Below are 21,652 nucleotides of genomic sequence, written 5' to 3'. Positions count from 1 at the left end.
TCCCGCAGCCTCCATGAGCCTGGAGCAGCAAACCGCAGCCAGTGGGAGCCGCGATCGACTGAACCTGCAGACGTGGCAGGTAAACAAACTGGTCCGTCCAGGCAGGGGCTTTCCCTAAACAAGCGGCAGACCGGCTTTGAGAACCACTGATCTAGACCATCCCTGACAGGTGTTTGTCTAACCTGCTCTTAAAAATCTCCAATGATGCAGATTCCACAACCTCCCTAGGCAATTTATACCAGTATTTAACTACCCTGACAGGAAGTTTTTCCTAATGTCCAAGCTAAACTTCCCCTGCTGCAAGTTAAGCGCATTGCTGCTTATCCTGTCCTCAGAGGTTAAGAACAATTTTTCTCCCTCCTCCTTGTAACAGGCTTTTAAGTACTGTGACACCATTACTGCTCTACCTTGGTGGGTCTTGTGCTTATTGGCAGATTTGCTCACCTTGGAGCTTCACGGCAGCCCTCAGCTTGGCCGTTTTTCTGAACTCACAGTCCAGGTAGACTCCTCCTGTGTCTGACCAGGAGTTGGGAGGATTTGGGGGGAACCCAGGCCTGACCTGGAACCTGGGTTCCAGCCCAGGGCTCTGTGGAATGCAGCTGTCTAGAGTGCCTCCTGGAACAGCTGTGTGACAGCTACAACTCCCTGGGCTACTTCCCCATGGCCTCCTCCCAACACCTTCCTTATCCCCACCATAGGACCTTCCTCCTGGTGTCTGATAATGCTTGTACACCTCAGTCCTCCAACAGTCTGCATTCTCACTCTCAGCTCCTAGTGCCTCTTGCTCCCAGCTCCTCACAAGCACACCAGGTGCCCTGATTAGCCTGCCTTAATTGATTCCAGCAGCTTCTTGATTGGCTGCAGGTGTTCTAATCAACCTGTCTTAATTGTCTCCAGAAGGTTCCTGATTGTTCTGGAACCTTCCCTGTTACCTTACCCAGAGAAAAGGGATCTACTTAGCCTGGGGCTAATATATCTGCCTTCAATTACACTTCTATAGCCATCTGGCCCGATCCTGTCACAGTACTTAAAAACTAACCAATTTATTTGAGCATAAGCTTTCGTGAGCTACAGCTCACTTCATCGGATGCATAAAGATGTAGCTCACGAAAGCTTATGCTCAAATAAATTGGTTAGTCTCTAAGGTGCCACAAGTACTCCTTTTCTTTTTGCGAATACAGACTAACATGGCTGCTACTCTGAAACCTACTTAAAAACTGTTATGTCCCCTCTGTCGTATCTTCTCCAGACTAAACAAACCCAGTCTTCCCTCATAGGTCATGTTTTCTAGATCATTTTATTTAATCATTTTTGTTGCTCTTCTCTGGACTTTCTCCAATTCGTCCACATCCTTCCTGAAATGTGGCACCCAGAACTGGAGACAATACTCCAGTTGAGGCCAATCAGTGCAGAATAGAGCAGAAGCAGCTTTGCCTTGGGGGCCAGTCATCCCATCACTTGCAGCATTGCTTGTACCTTCCAGCAGATATTGGCCTGGTCAGACAAGGTATTGGGCTAGGTGGACCCCTAGTCTAATGGGTATGATCATTCTTATTTTCTTACAACCTGCGGATGTATCCAGCTGGAGATCAGAGCTGCAGCCCCAACTCCCCTTTATAGATCCTGACAATCCGGCTCCTTCCACTACACTAAAGCAAAACGAAAAAGAGAGAGAAAACTAACTTGCCTACAAAGAGCTATCAAAAATTCCTGGCATTCCCTGTATGTCTGGCTGCTGCTCTGGTCTTTTTGACATGACAGAAGTCAGTGGGCTGACAATATGTCTGCTTCCTTATCAATTTTTTAAATATTTAAATACATATAAATTATTTTAAAATCCCTTATATATAATGTAGTGATTGGACATTATTTATATTTCTTTGCAGTTTTCCTTTCTAAGTTAAGTTGTTACATGATTTGTGCCTTAAAAGCATGTGTTGATTTGTATTAAATATTAATTATGGACTATATTAGATGAGGCATGAGTGGAAAACAACCCTGTGTGAGAGAGAGTCTTGAATAATGCCTCTTAATTTTTTTCATAAAGAACAAACATCTTCTGAAGTGGTGATGCAACAGCATCATGCACAACAGTTCCATAAAGCACGGCAGTAGGGGGCTAATGGGAATACTGTATCATTTTTTGCCACATGCCCAAACAACCAACTGGAAGAAGTTTGTGAGTGTTAGCAAGTTGCGGAAAAGTCTGTAACAAACAGTCAGTGTCACATAATAGAGAAGATAAATCTACAGAGGAAATTGTTCAGGCAGATGTGTAATTAGTTGAAGTCAGCCTGGATCAATCAGGGTATGAACTGCCTATGCAAGATATGTTCGTCTGCATCCCTTTCTCTAAGCTGGTTTCATTGTACTTAAAGCGAACTGTTCTTTTAGCTTAGTGAGGAAGAATCAAATGCAATCGCATAACCTGACTCTGATTGTAATGGATTCCCTGAGGTACACTCATAAAATAGAAAATGTAATTGATGTTTTCTTATGTTAATGAAAAATAACTAAGTAGAATACTTAATCTTCAATTTATTTAATGTATTGCGTACTCAGCAGCATGTTTTGCAAATACATTTTCACATGGGACCTAGAGATAAAATATTGTTGGTTGAGGGGGTTTGGTCCGAGAGGAGGTCAGTCTAATCCAGAGTTGGACCCACCTTTAGGGGAATTAGCAACACTCTCCTATTTAAGAAAGCATTCCCTTAGTAACCTGAAAGATAGAGGAAGGAAATGAAGAGAATTAGATCACATTCCAAACAAAGCCCCTATAGCAAGGAAGAGAGAAGAGCTGAAGACTCCATTAAATTCAGTGGGCACCTCTGTGCATATCTAATTTACCTAGGCAGTGTTTGGGTACTGTGTTGATGGTACTATAGACCAGTGGTTTTTCAAACTCTTGCCCGCCTGCGCACACACACCCAGCTCCCATTGGTCAGGAGTGCAGAGCCTGTGCTTGGGGCGCAGACAGCGCATGGAGCCCCGTGGCCCCCCCGCCTAGGAGCCAGACCTGCTGCTGGCCATTTCCGGGGCGCAGCACGGTGTCAGAACAGGTAGGGACTAGCCTGCCTTAGCCGGGCAGCACCGCCGACGGGATTTTTAACAGCCCAGTGGGTGGTGCTGACCAGAGCTGCCACAACCCAGTCCCTTCCATTCCGCGACCCAGTTCTGGGTCACAACCCACAGTTTGAAAACCACTGCTATGGAAAACGCTAATATAGGTAGATACATCCAGGACTGCTGTGGATGTAGTTGCTGTATTCAGAGCTCCTTGAAAGCTGCTTCCAGAAACATACACATTAGAGCAATTAATGGATTAAACTGTCTTTTGTCACTAAACTGATATTTAATGACTCTTGTTGCATTTTGCTGGGTTGAAAGAGAAACCAAGACCATGATGGCCTTTTGTTTTTCTGTATAAAGCTCTGTTACTGTGGTGCATAGAGGGATCTTTGCGAGTTTGGATATATGCAATAAGTTGCAAGCCTTGAGAAGCATTTGAAGGTGTTTTATTCATTGGAAGTAAACGGGAGTTTTACCATTGACTTCAAATGGGAGCAAGTTTAGTCCTGCACTGAGTGTTTTTGTTCCAAAAAGGGGACGAAAGAAATATAAATTATCCTCACTTAATTAATATACCATTATCTTTGTAAATGTTGATTGCCTTAAAAAATCAGCTTAGCAGTTGTTGCAAATCAGCCTGCTGCTTATTTCTGTTGAACTTACTTAACACTCCTTTACGATATGTCTACACTGCAATTAAATACCTGTGGCTGGCCTGTGCCAGCTGACTCACGCTTGGGCTAAAGGGCTGTTTAACTGCAGTGCAGACGTTGGGGTTCTAATGTCATTTGCAGAATATATGCATAGGTGAACTTTGCTAATATACAACTCAGAAGCATTAGCCACTGTTTGATGTCCTTTACCAAGTGATGGAGAGAAATCTGTAATCTGCTGCTACTTTGGGTGGCATACTCTTTACAGGAACAGTGCATCTAGTACAATGAAGCCCTTATTTACTAACTATGAGCAGATGAAAAGGAAGAAGTGGAAATGAATTGGGTTTAGAAGAATGATACCTTAATTCTGACTAGAAGGCCCCACTCAGAATGATAGGATTGTTCAGTCTCCTTTGTTTGGAACCATTGGTGACTCTGCTGAGACTTCCCACAAGGCTTCTAAGTCGCAATGGTGACCTTCTGAGATATCTAAGATTCCATCTAAACTCTTTCTCTCACTTTCTGTAAAGGTGTTCACAACTCTTTTCTGTCATCACTAGCAGTTCGACCATTGTAGCACCAGTTAAGGGAAATCATGATCCTTGTCAGCAATGGTTCATTTTCCAAGAGGCTTAAGAAATATATTCAGTTCATCAAATAATTTCACATAGGCCACCAAACAGATGGTAACAACTCTGGTCACTTTTGTTGTGAGCTGAATTTGAGTTGATGAAATGAGTGAGACTCCATTTTCCATTGCCATTCCCTTGAGCCTTCCACTTCTAATTCGGAATCATCAGGCTTGGGCTTGTTCCACTGGTACCTCCTCCTTCTGTCTTCCACCTACTGCTTCAGCCACCTTATGCATAATCACAAATGTAGAGTGCAAGTTCTCTGGGACAGCAGCTGTCTTTTTCTTCTGTCCATCGGACCAGAAGCTAGCCTAATGAGACCCTGATCAGACTATAGGCTACTGTAATGTGAATAATAAATAATAAGGCAAAGATGTTCAGTACACCAGGATCTATTTTCAAACCAAGTACTCAGTTCAAACACTGGTGTCCAAATAAGAAACACTAGCACTCTTTGAAGGAAATGCAGCCCATGCTGGTTTTACCATGATTATAATTGTTGCTAAAAAAACAAACACAAAATGGCGCACCCTGAGAACAACCCTGCCCGTCTCTGCTGCCCATCAAGTTCTGGTGTTCCTTGTGAACTGAGAAGCCTTAACTGTTTCATCTTGTCTGATTTTAAATAGAAATTCTTTGCAAGGCAAACATGCTACTGATCATTATTAAATAGCAGCTTTAAACTGTAAACATCCCAAACCAGAAATACTCAGTCCTTTTAAGACCAAAATGCTTTACAAGTCTAATTGTTATAAACAGTAACTTCTGCCAACATTTCATAGATGTGACCTGTATTTTCCATAGGTTAGAGCAAGAGCTACTGCCTGAGTATTGTGTTCAGTTTGGAGAAAGAGTGATACCTTTTATATAAATGAAAACAGCTGCTTTATAATACCATTAAAGTCCCTAACAGCTGTCAGCCATTGCTTTTTCACATTTTTTAAAATGTGTAAATTTGTAAAGTTACCAAAAGTAATTTACAACATAATCTTACTAATCTAGATCATTCCCACAGGAAGCAGATAGAACATAAATATAAAACCATCCATATCATATTTCAGTCTCCATCATAGAATCAAGTGAATTGTAGTTGAAAAGGCCTGTTTAGGTCATCTATTTCAATCCCCCAGCTAATGCAGGATTATTCCCTGCAGTAGATCTGACTAATTCACAATTTATTTAAGGTAGTTTATTGTTCTATAATTAGTTTTCTTTTCAAAGACAATTATTCAGTCACCTAGCTGAACTTTGAGAACAATTGTACAAAATGAAGTAGTCTGAAATAAGTGAGACACCCTTAATTTAGAAAAACAATAAAGCGTAAGATGCAGATAGTTGAATTATATCCCAAAATATGAATATTCTTTTACTTGTTCTTTCAATGATTTCTAACCTAGTGGTTCTAACACCAGTTTTAATGTGTGGGATCACTTCTAAAGCACACCTCTGAAAGTTTGCACACACATGTGTTCGATCTGCAACACCCACTGGAGAGAAGCCAAAACCCTAATATAAAGGTACTATTTGTGTAAAGAGCTACTTGTTATTGTCTGTCATGTGTCTAGCTCCCAGGGAAATGCTAGGATACAATAAAACTGAAGAATTTAATTTCAGGTTGTTCAATTATCTCACTATTTCTGTGGTATTTCACCTCTTCTGTTTGTAAATACTTGGTCTTGATGCTGTGCTGCTGTCTTCAATGTACCTTCTCCCTTCCTCCTTGGATGTTAAGGAGACTGGCCTTCTCTGAAGTGTTGTGATGGGGCTGAACAGTTAAGCTATGTCTACACTAGGCACCTTTTAGCCACACAGCTCGGCCGCTATCCCTGTGTTGATAAAAGGTGTGCAGTGTAGCTGCTATTTGTTGGCGGGAGAGAGCTCTCCCGCCAACAAAGAAAAAAAAGTCCACCTCCAGCAAGCAGCGGTAGCTTTGTTGGTAGGAGAGAGCTGTCCTCCCAACAAAGCACTGTTCACACTGGCACTTTTCGTCTGTAAAACTTTCGTCATTCGGAGATGTTTTTTTTCACACCCCTGAACTACAAAAGTTTTACCAACGAAAGTCCAGTGTAGACAAAGCCTCTTGTGTCGCTGCCCTCTGAAAGGAGAAGAGAAGAAAACAGTTCAGATGGTGGTAGAAGAAAGCAGTAGCTGGCAGCAAAGAAACAGGAGAGGAACACTCTCCTTAAAGGCTGCTGTGCTACTATGGGATATTGGTGAGTTTTGCACTTAAAACAGAGATTCAACAGGTGTGAAAAATGCAACATATCCTCCCCAAAATTACACCACCTGCTCATTGAGTACATAATGAATTTTTTGAGCATTTAAAAGTAAATCTTAATTTTAATTCCTAAACTAATTAAAATGGGTCCTTTAAGAAATTTAATATCTACAGTCAGCCTCCCTGCCTTCCCTCCTCCCATGATTTCAGTAATAGGATAACACACATTCTTCACACTTTCCATATAGTTAGAACTCTCTGGAATTCTGTGCATTGGTTACATTTGACTAATTAAAAAAATTAATGATAATTTTTCATGTTATTCTTCATAACTGAATATTTCTCCTTCAGCAGAGGTTGAAGGCTACAATAAAATGTTCTGCTGCCAAGAATTTTGCGAAGAACTGCCTTCTTTCATAGTAGTTGCCATCTCCTTTTCTTCTCAAAGTACTCCTGGGGGAATTCTGCAACAAAAAGTTAAATTAAAAATTCGGCTTACTATATTTTCAAATTCTGCAAAATTCTGCACCTTTTGTCAAAATAACACAGTAGAATCACACCAATTTTAATTATTTTGGTCATTTATTTCAAAATACCTGTCAGCAAGTGTGTCTGTAACAATACAGACAACAAAAAGATTCAGAAACTGTTTTTTGACAAATAGATTCCCTACTAGGCATATTAATACAGAACTCTGAATAATAATTCATTTAAGCTTCAATATAGAACCATATCTCTCCCCCCTCCCCCCGAAGCAGTGCAAAGGCTTGGGGGAGTCAGGGGTAATGGAGGAGCTGAAGGAGAGGGAAGTAATTGCTGGGAAGGAGTCTGGCTGTGAACTTGGAGGGTTCTTGGATATGGATGGGAAAAGTATAGAATGGTGGAGGGGCTTTTGGGGGGGAGGGATTGTTAGGAAGCTTCCCCCATGCAGACCCTGGATGACCGCTAGCCTCTCCCATTCAGTCAGGCACATCTGCCCTGTGCCCACGTGTCCCTACACCCCTACTCAGACACCCCCCTGTTACTATGTGTCCCTGCACCCCCTCCCCATCCCTATGTGTCTCTGTGCCCCCACTCAGCCGCTCCCTGTCTCCATGTGTCTCTGTGCCCCCACTCAGCCACCCTCTCTCCCTATGTAGCTCTGCACTCCTTCCCCCATCACCATGTGGCATGTACCTCCCTCCCCCTGTGGCCCTGCGCCTCCATTCCCATTCAGTCCCTGCAGTGAAGAGGGCAGGCTCTTTCTCTTCCCTAGCTGGCTGTGCGTGGCTGCTGTGTTCTAGGATGTTCACAGCATGCTCCGGTGGGCAAAAGGCGGAACTGCAGCAACATACCAGCAGAAGCTTTTTTTTTTTTCGCACAAAAAAATAAACATATCCATGGCTCATTAATTATGAATGTGCAGTGGTGCAAAATTCCCCCAGGAGTCTCAAAGGGACTGAAGCCACAGTTGGTGGCCGTTTTGAAAGGGTATCTCTCACACTGGGACAGTATCTCCATCTGCTTACTGATTTGGGGGGATCACTATCTCCCCTGAGGGTAGCTGTGACTTCAGTCCTATTGAGACCAATGGGAAGTGGTGGACATTTTGACTGAGGGCAATTCTTTATGGCAAGATAAACTTTCAGTTATGAAAAATTATGACCAAAAATTACCATTAGTCCTAAATATCTTTTCCAAAGCTACCCATTGCATCAGATGTACTCAGCGGGTAGGCCTGGAGAGGGAGGGGCAAGCTAGGGTGTTCACATGCAGGGGAACATAGAGGGGTTGCAGGAAAGGGGGGAACTTCATAGATTTTAAGGTCAGAAGGAACCATGAGATTTAGTCTGACTTCCTGTATATCACAGGCCATTAAATTACGCCCAGTTATCTTTGTATTGAGCAAAATAACATGTATGACTAAAGCATAAAGCCTTCTAGAAAGGCACCCATTCTGGATGTGAAGTCATCAAGAGACGGAGACTCCACCACTTCTCTTGGTACTTTGTTTTAATAGTTAATCACCATCACCATTAAACACTTGTGCCTTATTTGAATTTGGCTTCAGCTTCCAGCTGTTGGTTCTTGTTATGCCTATAGCAAATAACCCGTGTATGCATGTGCGCACATGGGGTAACACAGGAAGGTGAAGAGGCGGTGGGATTACGGGGTGGTGGTGCAGGAGAATGCTGGGAAGTACAAGAAGAAGGGAGAATTTGGAGGACAGGAGAGATCACACAATTATGATTAAGGCATTTTAGTGCTAGTAGACCTGGATTAGATTAAACTGAGTTTTAAAGATGTATTAGATTTTTTTCGTATTTTCCCCTTATTGTGACACTAAAGGACAGAGTCAAGTTTTCTGCTGAAGAAGAAACGTTCAGTTATGAAGAATAACGGGGAAAATGGCCATTAAACTTAAAAAAATTTTAAAAAAATAAACTGTACAAGATTTCAGTGAGTTGTAACTACATGGGAACTCTGTACAGTCTATGACAGGGAAGTATAAGAACATAAGAATGGCCATACCGGGTCAGACCAAAGGTCCATCCAGCCCAGTATTCTGTCTACCAACAGTGGCCAACGCCAGGTGCCCCAGAGGGAGAGAACCTAACAGGCAATGATCAAGTGATCTCTCTCCTGCCATCCATCTTCACCCTCTGACAAACAGAGGCTAGGGACACCATTCCTTACCCATCCCAGCTAATAGGATTAATGGACTTAACCTCCATGAATTTATCTAGTTCTCTTTTAAACCCTGTTATAGTGCTAGCCTTCACAACCTCCTTAGGCAAGGAGTTCCACAGGTTGACTGTGCTGAGTGAAGAAGAACTTCCTTTTATTTGTTTTAAACCTGCTGCCAATTAATTTCATTTTGTGGCCCCTAGTTCTTAAATTATGGGAACAAGGAAATAACTTTTCCTTATTCACTTTTCCACACCACTCATGATTTTATATACCTCTATCATATCCCCCCTTAGTCTCCTCTTTTCCAAACTGAAAAGTCCTAGCCTCTTTAATCTCTCCTCATATGGGACCTGTTCCAAACCCCCAATCATTTTAGTTGCCCTTTTCTGAACCTTTTCTAATGCCAATATCTCTTTTTTGAGATGAGGGGACCACATCTGTACGCTGTATTCAAGATGTAGGTGTACCATGGATTTATATAAGGGCAATAAGATATTCTCTGTCTTATTCTCTATCCAGTTTTTAATGACTCCTAACATCCCATTTGCTTTTTTGACTGCCGCTGCACACTGCGTGAACGTCTTCAGAGAACTATCCACGATGACTCCGAGATCTTTTTCCTGATTATTTGTAGCTAAATTAGCCCCCATCATATTGTATGTATAATTGGGGTTATTTTTTCCAATGTGTATTATTTTACATTTATCCACATTAAATTTCATTTGCCATTTTGTTGCCCAATGACTTAGTTTTGTGAGATCTTTTTGAAGTTCTTCACAGTCTGCTTTGGTCTTAACTATCTTGAGCAGTTTAGTATCATCTTCAAATTTTGCCACCTCACTGTTTACCCCTTTCTCCAGATCATTTATAATAAGTTGAATAGGATTGGTCCTAGGAGTAACCCTTGGGGAACACCACTAGTTACCCCTCTCCATTCTGAAAATTTACCATTTATTCCTACCCTTTGTTCCCTGTCTTTTAACCAGTTCTCAATCCATGAAAGGATCTTCCCTCTTATCCCAAGACAACTTAATTTATGTAAGAGCCTTTGGTGAGGGACCTTGTCAAAGGCTTTCTGGAAATCTAAGTACACTATGTCCACTGGATCCCCCTTGTCCATGTGTTTGTTGACCCTTTCAAAGAACTCTAATCGATTAGTAAGACATGATTTCCCTTTACAGAAACCATGTTGACTTTTGCCCAACAATTTATGTTCTTCTATGTGTCTAACAATTTTATTCTTTACTATTGTTTCAACTAATTTGCAGTACTGACGTTAGACTTACCGGTCTGTAATTGCCGGGATCACCTCTAGAGCCCTTTTTAAATATTGGCGTTACATTAGCTATCTTCCAGTCATTGGGTACAGAAGCTGATTTAAAGGACAGGTTACAAACCATAGTTAATAGTTCTGCAATTTCACATTTGAGTTCTTTCAGAACTCTTTTGAGTGAATGCCATCTGGTCCCGGTGACTTGTTACTGTTAAGTTTCTCAATTAATTCCAAAACCTCCTCTAATGACGCTTCAGTCTGTGACAATGCTTCAGATTTGTGATCTACAAAAGATGGCTCAGGTTTGGGAATCTCCCTAACATCCTCAGCTGTGAAGACTGAAGCAAAGAATTCATTTAGTTTCTCTGCAGTGACTTTATCGTCTTTAAGTGCTCCTTTTGTATCTCGATCGTCCAGGGGCCCCACTGGTTGCTTAGTAGGCTTCCTGCTTCTGATGTACTTAAAAAAACATTTTATTACCTTTTGAGTTTTTAGCTAGCTGTTCTTCAAACTCCTTTTTGCCTTTTCTTACTACATTTTTACATTTAATTTGGCAGTTTTTTATGCTCCTTTCTATTTACCTCACTAAGATTTGACTTTCACTTTTTAAAGGATGCCTTTTTATCTCTCACTGCTCCTTTTACATGGTTGTTAAGCCATGTTGGCTCTTCTTTAGTTCTTTTACTGTGTTTTTTTAGTTTGGGGTATACATTTAAGTACATATAAAGGTGGTTTGAGTGCCCTAATTCTGTATTTCTGTGTCTTTACATATTTGGACTTTTGTTAAGGTTAGCCTTAACTGTAAATATCTTGGGTTCATATTGCTTTTGTTTTCGATGATTACAACATCCCTGTAAGGTATTTTACCCTAAATTACTGGTATGTACTCTCCATTTTAGAATAGTTTTTGTCTGGGAATACTGGACTTCAGTAATTCTCTTATTAGTTTTTGTTTGTCTAAAGGGGTGTTCACACTAGAGCAGACATGATTAAAAGAACATTAATAGGCATAGTTCTCTTGGTCAGTTGTTTTTCTGTATACCTCTGGCCACTCCTCCACTGAGGAGGTGTAGCACAGAAGTTGCAGGGAAGAGAGGGACAAAAAGGTGGTTTTCTGCCTCCCAGGGCAACTGAGCAGCCTAGAATCCCCAGGAACAATCAGAACTACTCTGCCCTCTGTCTTGGTCTCTCCCTTTCCCACAAACCCCTGATGCAGGGAGCTGTTTGTCAGTCCTGCGCATCTCCCACGTGGGGGATTTCTCCCCTGGCTATATGTGGCTGTTTTATAGCTCCCTTGTGCTGCAAGAGCCCCCGTTCACACATGTTCCTAGCTCTCCAAAAGTCACCTTTGGTCCCTGCCAGAAGGTGCCTTTTTAAGATTAGCAAAATCCCTTCAGCCATTTTGGTGTTCTGAGAGTGTAAATATATCTTTAATTGCTGGAGACAGAACCATAGTGGCAAGCTCTTCCAAGTAATTCCCTCTGTCTACCTGCATCATCTCTGTTTTGCTAGGGTTGTAACTTCAGCCAGCTCTTCCTCACCTGATCTCAGCCAGACACTGGGATGGCTAGGTGATGTTGCCGTGTGTTGTGAACAGCTAACAGTGAATAAAGACTTTGGGACAATTTGCTAGTAGAAAAGCAGATTTTATTAGCCCAGTACGTTGAATTTGGTGGGATTTTGTACACTAACCAGTTTTGCTGATCAGATTATCTGGGCTCATCTCTGAGATGAACATGAAACAGACACTATGAAATGTCCCATTTTCTGATTTTTCCATAGTGGTAGAAAAACTGTAATTGATATGGCATGTTCTAAATTCCGCTCTCAGCATTTGGATGGGGAGTTGTATTTACTGTACTGAACGAAGGTCCTCTCAGTGTACCTGAGGCCTTTGAATGGAACAACCTGCTTGGTGTATATTCCTCATATAGCCTGAATAACTATTTATGTGGCTAGATTAGCCTGTATTGCAATCCTGTTACATTTCCTTGTCTGTAATCAGGAGAAGAATACCTTTCTTGTTTTGTTTTTTTTATAATTCAGGTCAACAATCTGAAGATCTTTTGCTGATGTACCAAGATCACAACTAACCCCACAGTCTGAATTATGGGATATAAAGTGCCTAGATGAGAGCTACCCATTAGATGGGAAGAGTATGGGGTGGGTTTAGCATATGCTGGCTGAGGTGTTTACTCCCCTCCCAGTGGCAGTTAAAGAGGATTATCTTGACAATTTTTAAAATTTCATTACAATATAATGTTCTTACCATGAGCTCGTTATATTCGGGATGAAAGCATCATGAGTTTGTACGTTTCCCAGTTATATTTAAGACGCATACTGTTTACGTACGAAGAATTAAAGCCTGTAACAATACACAAGGACTTGCTGTCTGCTGCAGCAGCATTGCCGCATGCTTTATACCCCCCAGAAGAACAGCTCAGAGATGAACCATCTTTATTTATTTTAAGGGGCTTTTGACTAAATTCTTAATTTCACTGGCTGTCAAGGTAGTGTTAAGTAAAATGGGTTTGAACTGCTGTAGTTTTTGTGTACTGGACTAGATGTCAGAAACCTTTGCCATCACTGGAAATTCTGTCACTCTGGATTTACTGTCTGTTTCCCAGAGCTGAATTCTTAAGCAGTGTGATTTAACACCTTGGCTCTCCATCAACCAGTTCTGGCATTTATTTGAATGCATTACACCACTGGTTTCCATAAACTATTTTACAATTGTTTCAAATAAATGACTGTTTATTTCCACAAAAGCCATCTGTATTTCTGTGGAGAGCGACAGATAACTATATGTAAAATTTGGTAATGTCACAGCAGTGCAAGTTAAGAAAAACAGATTGGCTTGAAAAATCTGATGTAAGTGCATAATATTAAAGGTTTGTTTTCATCCTTTAAATGTCTTTATTTAACAAATGATATCTGAATCTGCAACTATCAAAATCTTTATTCCGCTTAGGACGTGTTGAGGGGCTTTGTTTGAGATTTTTAACAAATAAACAGAGTTTAAGATGTTCTCATAGCAGCAGGATTTGGAATTGTATATAAACATTCTTCCTTTTAACCTATTTCCTCTCAAATTGTTTACATATTTTTCTTTTGTCCTGTTGCTGTTGCCAAGCACATTGTGAAACACTCACTCTTCTCTAATGTTCCAAGAAGTCTTCCCCAGTAGGCCTGCAATCTCTTATCTAGTCTTAAAGCCTAGGCTTTTCACACTGTATTATTGCCTCTGCCCGTTCACTTTTCTTTTCTTTACATTCTGGGTTCAATACTCAAGCTGGTATGCTGCAGTCACGTTCTTCACTTTAGTGGCCAAACCAAACGCTCACCGATATTTCTAGGGAGCCACACTTTAATGTAGACTCTCCAGAAGATGAAGTAATGCCTTAGTTTGCATAGCTGCCTATCAGTATTGAATGAGTATCCAGACTAAGGCCAGTTCCATGCTACAACGTTCTGTCGACATAACTGTATCTGTCTGGGACCTGAAAAGACCCACCCCAGCTGACACAGCTATGCCAGCAGAACCAGAGTAGACATTGCTGTGCTGTCAGAAAAATGCCACTGTTGTTTGAGGAGGCGGCGTTACTGTAACCTCAGGAAAAACTTCTTCTGTCCGCATACGCTGCGTCCACACTAGGGGGATCTGCTGGCAAAGCCGGACTGGTGAGGCTGGATCAGCGGAGCCTGGGTAGTGTGGACTAGCCCTAAACTACTTCAGTTCTTCCACATGCTGTACACGTGCCAGCAGAGCGAAGGCTAGAATCCAGTGGCCTTCTACTTAGTGCAATTGATACATTTTGACAGATTATTTGAAAAGAGAGAAATACATAAACTCTCTCCTTTTTTATGACCTTGTAATAGCTATCACATATTTCCAGCAAATGTTTTCTATAGCAATAATAAAAAAAAGTGGTAACAAGAATAATAAATATAGATGCAGTTTAAACTCAAAAGAAATCACACTTTCAAAACCTAGGGTTGGAGCAATAAAGTTATAAATCATCTTTACTTGGAAAAGGAGAAAATTAAAATGCGGAAATACCTCCGACATCGACACTGAATGTTTATCAACTGGTTTTCTGTGAAGACTCTGCTCCACTGCCCCGCCTGCTCCACACAGATCCATCCCTTGTCTCGTCCACAAAGCTAGAGCAGAGCTGTGATGTGGAGGAAAATGCCTCTTGTTCGCAACTGACCATCCACTGTCTGTCATGCATCCGTTACTTTGGCCAGCAGCAGATGATTGCAAACTTTAAATTTCTCGTTGTTTTCATGAGTACTTGTAGCAGCACAAATACATACAGTACTTTAAAGAACACTGGAAATAATCCTCCTGCCTCAGGCACACTCTGTCTCCCTGGGGCAGTTATGATATGGATGCTAGGTGTGGAAAGGTTTGAGGGGGTTGCAGGGAAAGGCTTTGCAAAAGGAGGGGAAATGACTCACTCCGTGCAGAGCAGGTGGCTGATCCAAGTGTGGATGGCGAACATGAATGAAGGTGAAAAGCCTTGGGAATGGTGATGCTCTTACAAAGAGGTCCCTTACAGAAAAGTGGGGTTTTGCCCCACCAACAAAATACCCCACACTTCTACTTGGGTTTTCACTGTAATCAGAGAGGGTGTATTGGCCAAAACCCTCTTCTCTTTATCTCATCACTCCTGCTGTCGCAGAGCTCATGGGATGCTGTCGGGAACCGTGTCTTCACCTCGCAGGAGAGTTATTGCAGCAAGACAAGCAGCCAGCCATTCAGCTTTACTCTTTCCCCTACAGGATGGTGGGGTTCTTCCTTTTTCATTCCTATTTCCTACTGAGCTACAGTAGAGGATGAGTGGAGAGAGTGTGTTTCCCCTTGGAATGCAGAATTTAACACTTGCCTGGGGTACTATGCTGCAGTCCAAGGGGATTAGCACAGAAGAACTGGTTTATAGTTAGTATGTGTGGTCCACTGGCTCAGATACAGGACTAGGAATCAGGAGTCTTGGGGTTCTAGACCCAGTTGCCACTGACCTCAGCAGGCTTAATAAACACAATGGTAAAAACACAAATTACTGTAGCATTGTCAACACTAAAGCTCCCACTAAGCTGAATTGGGAATATTTTTGTAGAATTCCCTAGTGGAGACAGCATTATAGGGGGCACTATGAGAAAGGGAAGCAGTTGTGTGTGGAAGCAGAGAGGGAAGCACACAGGGTGAGCTAGGGCTTGTATAGGGAGGTAGGGGGCAAGTCAAGGTATGCAAAGCCTTGGAAATAAGGATGAGGGCTTTGGGATGTCACAGGGATCACAAGGCACTGCGGGACCTTGAAGAAACATGGTTCCAGTACCGGGTGAGGAGAATGATTGTAGCTGAAGCAAGCTGGCTAACCTGGGGCTGCAGGGTGCATATGGGGAAGATCAGGGACAAGGGGGTTGCATTAGTCAAGGCAAGAACTGACAGGGACATAGACCAGGGGTGGGCAAACTGGCTCGTGAGCCACATGTGGCTCTTTTACTGTTAAAGTGCAACTCACAGAGCCCCCCATGTCCATTCTCCACCTACCAGACTGGGGGTGAGGTAAGGACCTCTGCCTTGCAGCAGGGTGGTGGGATAGTGGCTTCCGCCCAGTGGGGAGGAGGTTCTCAGGGTTTCAGCAGGAGTGGGACTGAAGCCCCAAACCCCAGCAGGCACCTACTGAGGGCTGAAGCCCTGAGCGCTGGCTCTCGAACTTCTGAAGATTGTTGTATAGGGCTCGGAGGTCAGTAAGTTTGGCCACCCCTGGCATAGACCAAGGCTTTGGTGATAGGAATAAATAAGGGGAATGTTGTAGAGAGAGAAGTTCATTTAGTTCTTCAGTGACATTTTAATCTAGTCTGACTCTTTATTTCTACCTGTCTTTAAATAGTTGAATTGCTATTTGGCAGCAGAATTGCAGCTCTCAGCATTCCATACAGATTGAAACACTGAGCTAAGTCTTCCCACAAGCTCCATTTTTATCCTTATTGTAACATTTATTTGTTTGCACACAGAGCTGGGGTTGGTTTGGTTTTTGTTTAAACACTTTAAAAAAATAAATGTTTGAGTTTGTTTATTGTGCACATTCAACCCCTGACCAGTGTATTTTTCATTGCTGTTGAAAGTTAATGGGGGCAAAATTGCATTCCAAAACATTTGAACCTGAAGTAGCCATGGCTGAACTTAGTTGATCTCTGGTGATCGGTTCAATTTAGTTACGATTTTTAGCCATTAGGCTGGGCCTGAATGATGGTGATTTGGTTGAGGCCAAATGTCTGCAGAAAATTGGCTCTTTGATAAGAGCCCTGTTATCAGAGGGGGATACTTTCTCATTTACATTTAGATGAGTATTGATTATTTATTTACTCAGAGAAGTGAGATTCGTTCCCAATCTTATCTCTCTCGTCTCTGCTTGTCAGCAGAAAGAGAGATAAAGCTCCTGACATCAGACCAAGATAACGGTACTTTGTAGGAAAGATAAAAGTTGGAATGGGCCTTTTTCTAGTCTTGACTGAAAGGATAAGTTTTAAAAATTAGAACTGATGGGTCAGGCTTTCGAAACCCTTTCTGAAGGCTTTGCAGTTTCACTAGGCAGCAGGCATGGTTTGTTGTAATAGGCACCGCCTTTCTCCTTTTGTGAGGGAATTGTTTAATTCGATTTTACTCTGCGGTTCTCATCACCAAGGGTAAATTTTATATTGTGCCATAGGAAGCTAAAGAGTGACTTTGTTATATGTAATTTTTTTTAAAATTCCTAATGATCCTCCTGCTATATGAAGAGGCAGCTGCCTCAATGTTTAACACAATAACATAGTACAGTACAAATCTTTCTAGCAGCCACACCGAGGGGCAAATAAGCATTTTAACTGGTGGGATTGTACATTATATAATTATATACATTTAAATGTTGCATGCAAGTTTGATGTCTGCAGTCAAGATGTTTAGAGTATTGTTTTGTAAATAAATAGTTCTGCCTTTGTGATGAAGTTAGTACAGTTGTTTGACAGTAATTGATCAGTGCGTGTGTTAAAATCATTGCTAAAAGTGAAGAGTTGCTCTGTCTGTGCTAGCTTTTGCAATTCTTTGTGTTTAGGCACTTGCTCATATTTGCAGGATATTTTGCCCAGCAGTGTGGTCCAAAAATTAAGAAGATCAGTGTGCCCAAGGCAACTTGTCTGCAATGTCTGCTGGAATAGGGGTTCAACCTTAGCACCTCCTCCAAGAGCTAAAGAGAGCTTAGCCTATGGGTATGTATTGTACCCTTGAATTAATCTCTTCTAGTCTTTGAATGAAAAATTATTTGCTTTCAGGTACAACTGCTTCATCTCTTCCCATTTTGGCTTAGTTCAGATCACACTCCTGGTTCATACCCACCTCACTCCTTTTTCATTGGATGTATTAGTATGCCAGGTTTGGTTGCTCCACAGCCGCCCTGCTTGCCCTTTTTCTGTGTAATTCCCTTGGGGTATTTTGGTGAAATAACTGAACAGGGATGGGGCTTGGAGGGGCTCAGAGTTGTCTTCTGCCCACAGCAGTTTTTCTCCTAGCACCTGAACTTCTAGTTTGATGGTGGGATGTCACGGAAATGACCGGCTCTCCACCTTTGCCCATGTTAATGGTAGTGTGAGAAAATATACTGAACCACTGTATCAACCAGCTGCAGTTAAACCTGAGCTGTATGCTAAAGCAATAGTCCTTGTAGTTAAAGGTAAGAGTTAAATAGTTAAATGGAGGTACAATGCCACTTACCTTTCATATGCCATGTTCTGAAGGTTTTCTTTTAAACTTGTGTGGAAATGTTTGCCTCAGAATTACAAAAATCTATAAAAATCCAACTTTGGTATTATAACTTGGAAATTCTCTTGAAATGCCCAGAGCAATATTTTGTTATTAGACCATTAAGTTACATGATATTTCCACTATAAATTCATCTTTTGAACATCTGAAATGAGGTTTCTATTTACTCAATACAATCGCTCCATAGACTCACCCTTACGTTTTTTGTTGTTGTTGTAATGTAGAGGTCATGTAGCTTTCTTCAGATTTTTGACATTTTAAACCTATTTCTAAAGGGTATGTACTGCCTAAAGACCCATTTACACTCTGAATTATATAATATTCACTTCTCTGAAGAATCTGTTCCAATAGAAATTGCCTCAGCAGCAATCCTGTAGTATTGCGGTTTTTCATTTGCTTAATCTTAAATTTAGTATCTCATTTATAGTCAGACTGTATATTTATTAAGAATATTTTGGTATTTTACAGAATTGCAAAAATTCACAATTTGCTCCAAAATTGCCTCGCTACTGGCAAGATTACACCAAACGGTCTCCAGCTGCAATCGCTGGCAGCCTTCTGCTCCGTGCAGCTTGGCAGAGAGTGTGTAGAGCCTAGGGAAGACGACTTCGTCAGCCTGGATCCAGAGCCTGGGGAATCTGTGATCCATAGGGAGAGGATAAGCTGCTATCGAGCACATGATTTTTAATTCTCTCCCTGCATGATTCTTTATATCTGGTTCAGCAATAATTCTAAGGGGATGGAGTCAACTTAGAAATCATACTGTGTCTGCTTTTACCTGCTGTTGTCACTAGTCACACCTAAAATGGCAGTAACTGAGATGAAGAAAAAATACATTCTTGTCTGTAGTCTACACGTCACATCTAGACAATGTCACTGGGTTCCCCTGTTCTTTGTGTGCATCTTTCACACAGCCTCAGGCATAAGAAAGGTCCTCTAAGGAATTACCAAGTGATAATGAAACCACAGCTTTGGGTAGGGGATGGGTGGGAGTGCGGTGTGTAAAACTACATTTAACCTATTTCTCAAAATTAACTTTTATTATTACTAACGTATCAGTGTGCCGGGCACCTCACCAGCAAACAAGAGCTTCTAATCTTAAACAGAAGGCAAGGGGTGTGAAGTGAGGTGTATACTGGTGTGGATCGCTCTGGGGGTAGATGAATTCAGTGTCTGAGGGCACCCTGGAGCTGTGCCCATGGAAAGCTCTGTGGTGGTGGGTGGGGGGCCCGGGTGGGACCCAGTGGAGGTGGAAAAAAAGGGAGAATGAGACTCAACTCTCCTCTCTGCCCTCTGCATCTGCTGGAAATCAAATAAACAAAGTCCCGTTAGCATGCATGTAGCTTCAATTTAAAATTAAAATTAGGCCTTTGCCTATTTAGTAGCTGTTTGAGATCTTATTTAAAAAAGATCACAGATACTGATACTGAGAGTTGAGGAATGCATTCCTTTTCCCAAAACATTTCCATTTGTGCATGGCCCTTGTACTAGTTTGCAGCACATGGGAAAACTTAGTAAACCATACCAGGTTTGAAGTACTCATGGATCTGGGATTCATGTGATACTCTTTCAGTTCTCATTGTACAGATTATGGTCTGTTAAGAAAATTACAATAACCTTAATGCTGGTCTGATCTCTGCAGCACAGATCTCTCATGTTGTTTGCAAATAGAGAAGGATTTGAAAAATACATATCTCTTATGCTGCAGGATTTTCTGTTTTGGAATCAGACAGTTGACATTAAGAACTAAGATTTGGATTTAAGCAGCCAGTTCATGGAAATTCAAATCAGAGGCTACAAATCTCTCTGCCCACTTTGTTCATTCTGTGTGTACTGCAGCAGCCAAATGTTGTTTGGGGACCATTGGAGATTATTGTCTACTGTCCCCTTACAGCAAGATGGACTAAGCAGGCAGTTTTTGCCCTCTGTCTCAATCTGCTTTACCTTGTCAGTTTAAACACCTACAACAACATTTAAATCCAGATCGATTGATTGATCTGATTTTGGTATTTATTTGAAGTTTATCCTCGGTAAGTTCCGCTTGTCCTTCTGCCTGACAAACCAGGCCTTATTTTTTTTCAGTTTTTGAGACAGATTTGCAATGATTCAAGTCTTGTAGAAGAAGGAAGATGGTGCCATACATACTTTGCTCCTTTTCCTATTTGTGCTTAGATAAAATATCTCTGCTTTTTCTTGAAGTGCAGTTTGTTTTATAAATGCTTGGAACCAGCTACATGTGCAATTGCTAATTGTGCTGCGCACAGAGGGAATAGTTGTGCTTTCCTCTTGTGGCCTGCAAATAGCCTGGCCCTGCATCTGTTCTGAAAGTCACCAGGAATAAGGAGACTCCATTTTACAGAAAAATAATGCACTGTTTCAAGAGCAAAATACACTCAGAACATGCGGTGTGCTCTTCACATGGCTTCTGGGGAAACAAAATGAGGAGCCATAATTGAAACTATGCTGTAGTAAATTTAAATGAATTGGCTAACAAATTCCTTCTCTGAGGCATGCCATCTGAGGCTAAAAGACTTGATTTTTTTATGTTTTAAATATTTCTGAATGCTTTACTGACTTTGAATTATGATAGTATATGATGAATATATTTCATGATTTCAGTGTTAATAGTTTTGCTTTATTAAGATCCTGTTTAGAGACCCTTCATATCACTAAAAAGACACAGTTGCATAATCAGCCTGGTAGACCAGCTGCTATTTTTAGTGACTTGAGAAAACAATTTTTTATTGTGGACACTTGTGCCTTGATGGGACGTGTGCGTTGAGGGATATTGTGCTGTAAGGGTATTTCTGTACTGCAGTTAGACACTCAGACTTGCAGGGCATGAGCTAAAGGGCTGTTTAATTGCAGTGTAGATGTCCAGGTTCATTCTGGAGCCTGGGCTCTAGGATCCTGTGAGGTAGGAGGATCCCAGAGCTTAAGCTATAGCCCAAGCCACAATTAAACAGCCGCTTAGCCAGAACCCTGTGAGCCTGAATCAGCTGGCATGGGCCAGTATATAGACCCTAAGTGCCTCAGGTATAGAGGCAGCTTTTCCTTGTTTAGATAGCTTTGGAGTATAAAAGCAGCTACTTTGAAATTTTTGCATGATCAAAGAGAGTTAATGAAAATAATGATTTAAACTATCATTTAAATGATAGTTACTGTTTGCCTTAGAAATTAAAGATGTTCTTTAAGTTATCAGTGGCATTTTTGGCCAGATTTTGGGGGCCAGAAGGAAGGACTTTAACAATAAGCACAAATGGGCTAATTAGCTTTTTAAAATACCAAAAATCGTCTTAACATGTTTTTTTTCAGTGGAATCGT

The 21,652-nt window shown here is 41.4% G+C and overlaps 1 protein-coding gene across 6 annotated transcripts in view; it reads left to right on the top strand.

Moving 5' to 3' along the window:
• MAPKAP1 (MAPK associated protein 1) overlaps nucleotides 1-21,652 on the top strand; it is a 157,150-nt gene that overhangs the window by 100,474 nt on the left and 35,024 nt on the right. The window contains exon 8 of one of the 6 annotated variants that reach the window (XR_013348174.1): nucleotides 17,625-17,778. The exons of 4 other annotated variants lie outside the window; for them this stretch is intronic. The gene's annotated coding sequence lies outside the window, so the exon portion shown is untranslated. The remainder of the gene's footprint in view (nucleotides 1-17,624; nucleotides 17,779-21,652) is intronic. One more of the 6 variants, XR_013348175.1, reaches the window with a different exon arrangement.

The sequence above is a fragment of the Eretmochelys imbricata genome, chromosome 16, assembly GCF_965152235.1.
Source record: "Eretmochelys imbricata isolate rEreImb1 chromosome 16, rEreImb1.hap1, whole genome shotgun sequence".
Taxonomy (NCBI): Eukaryota; Metazoa; Chordata; order Testudines; family Cheloniidae; genus Eretmochelys; species Eretmochelys imbricata.
The sequence above is the reverse complement of the archived record's forward strand: the minus strand, read 5'-3'. Positions and strand labels throughout refer to the sequence as shown.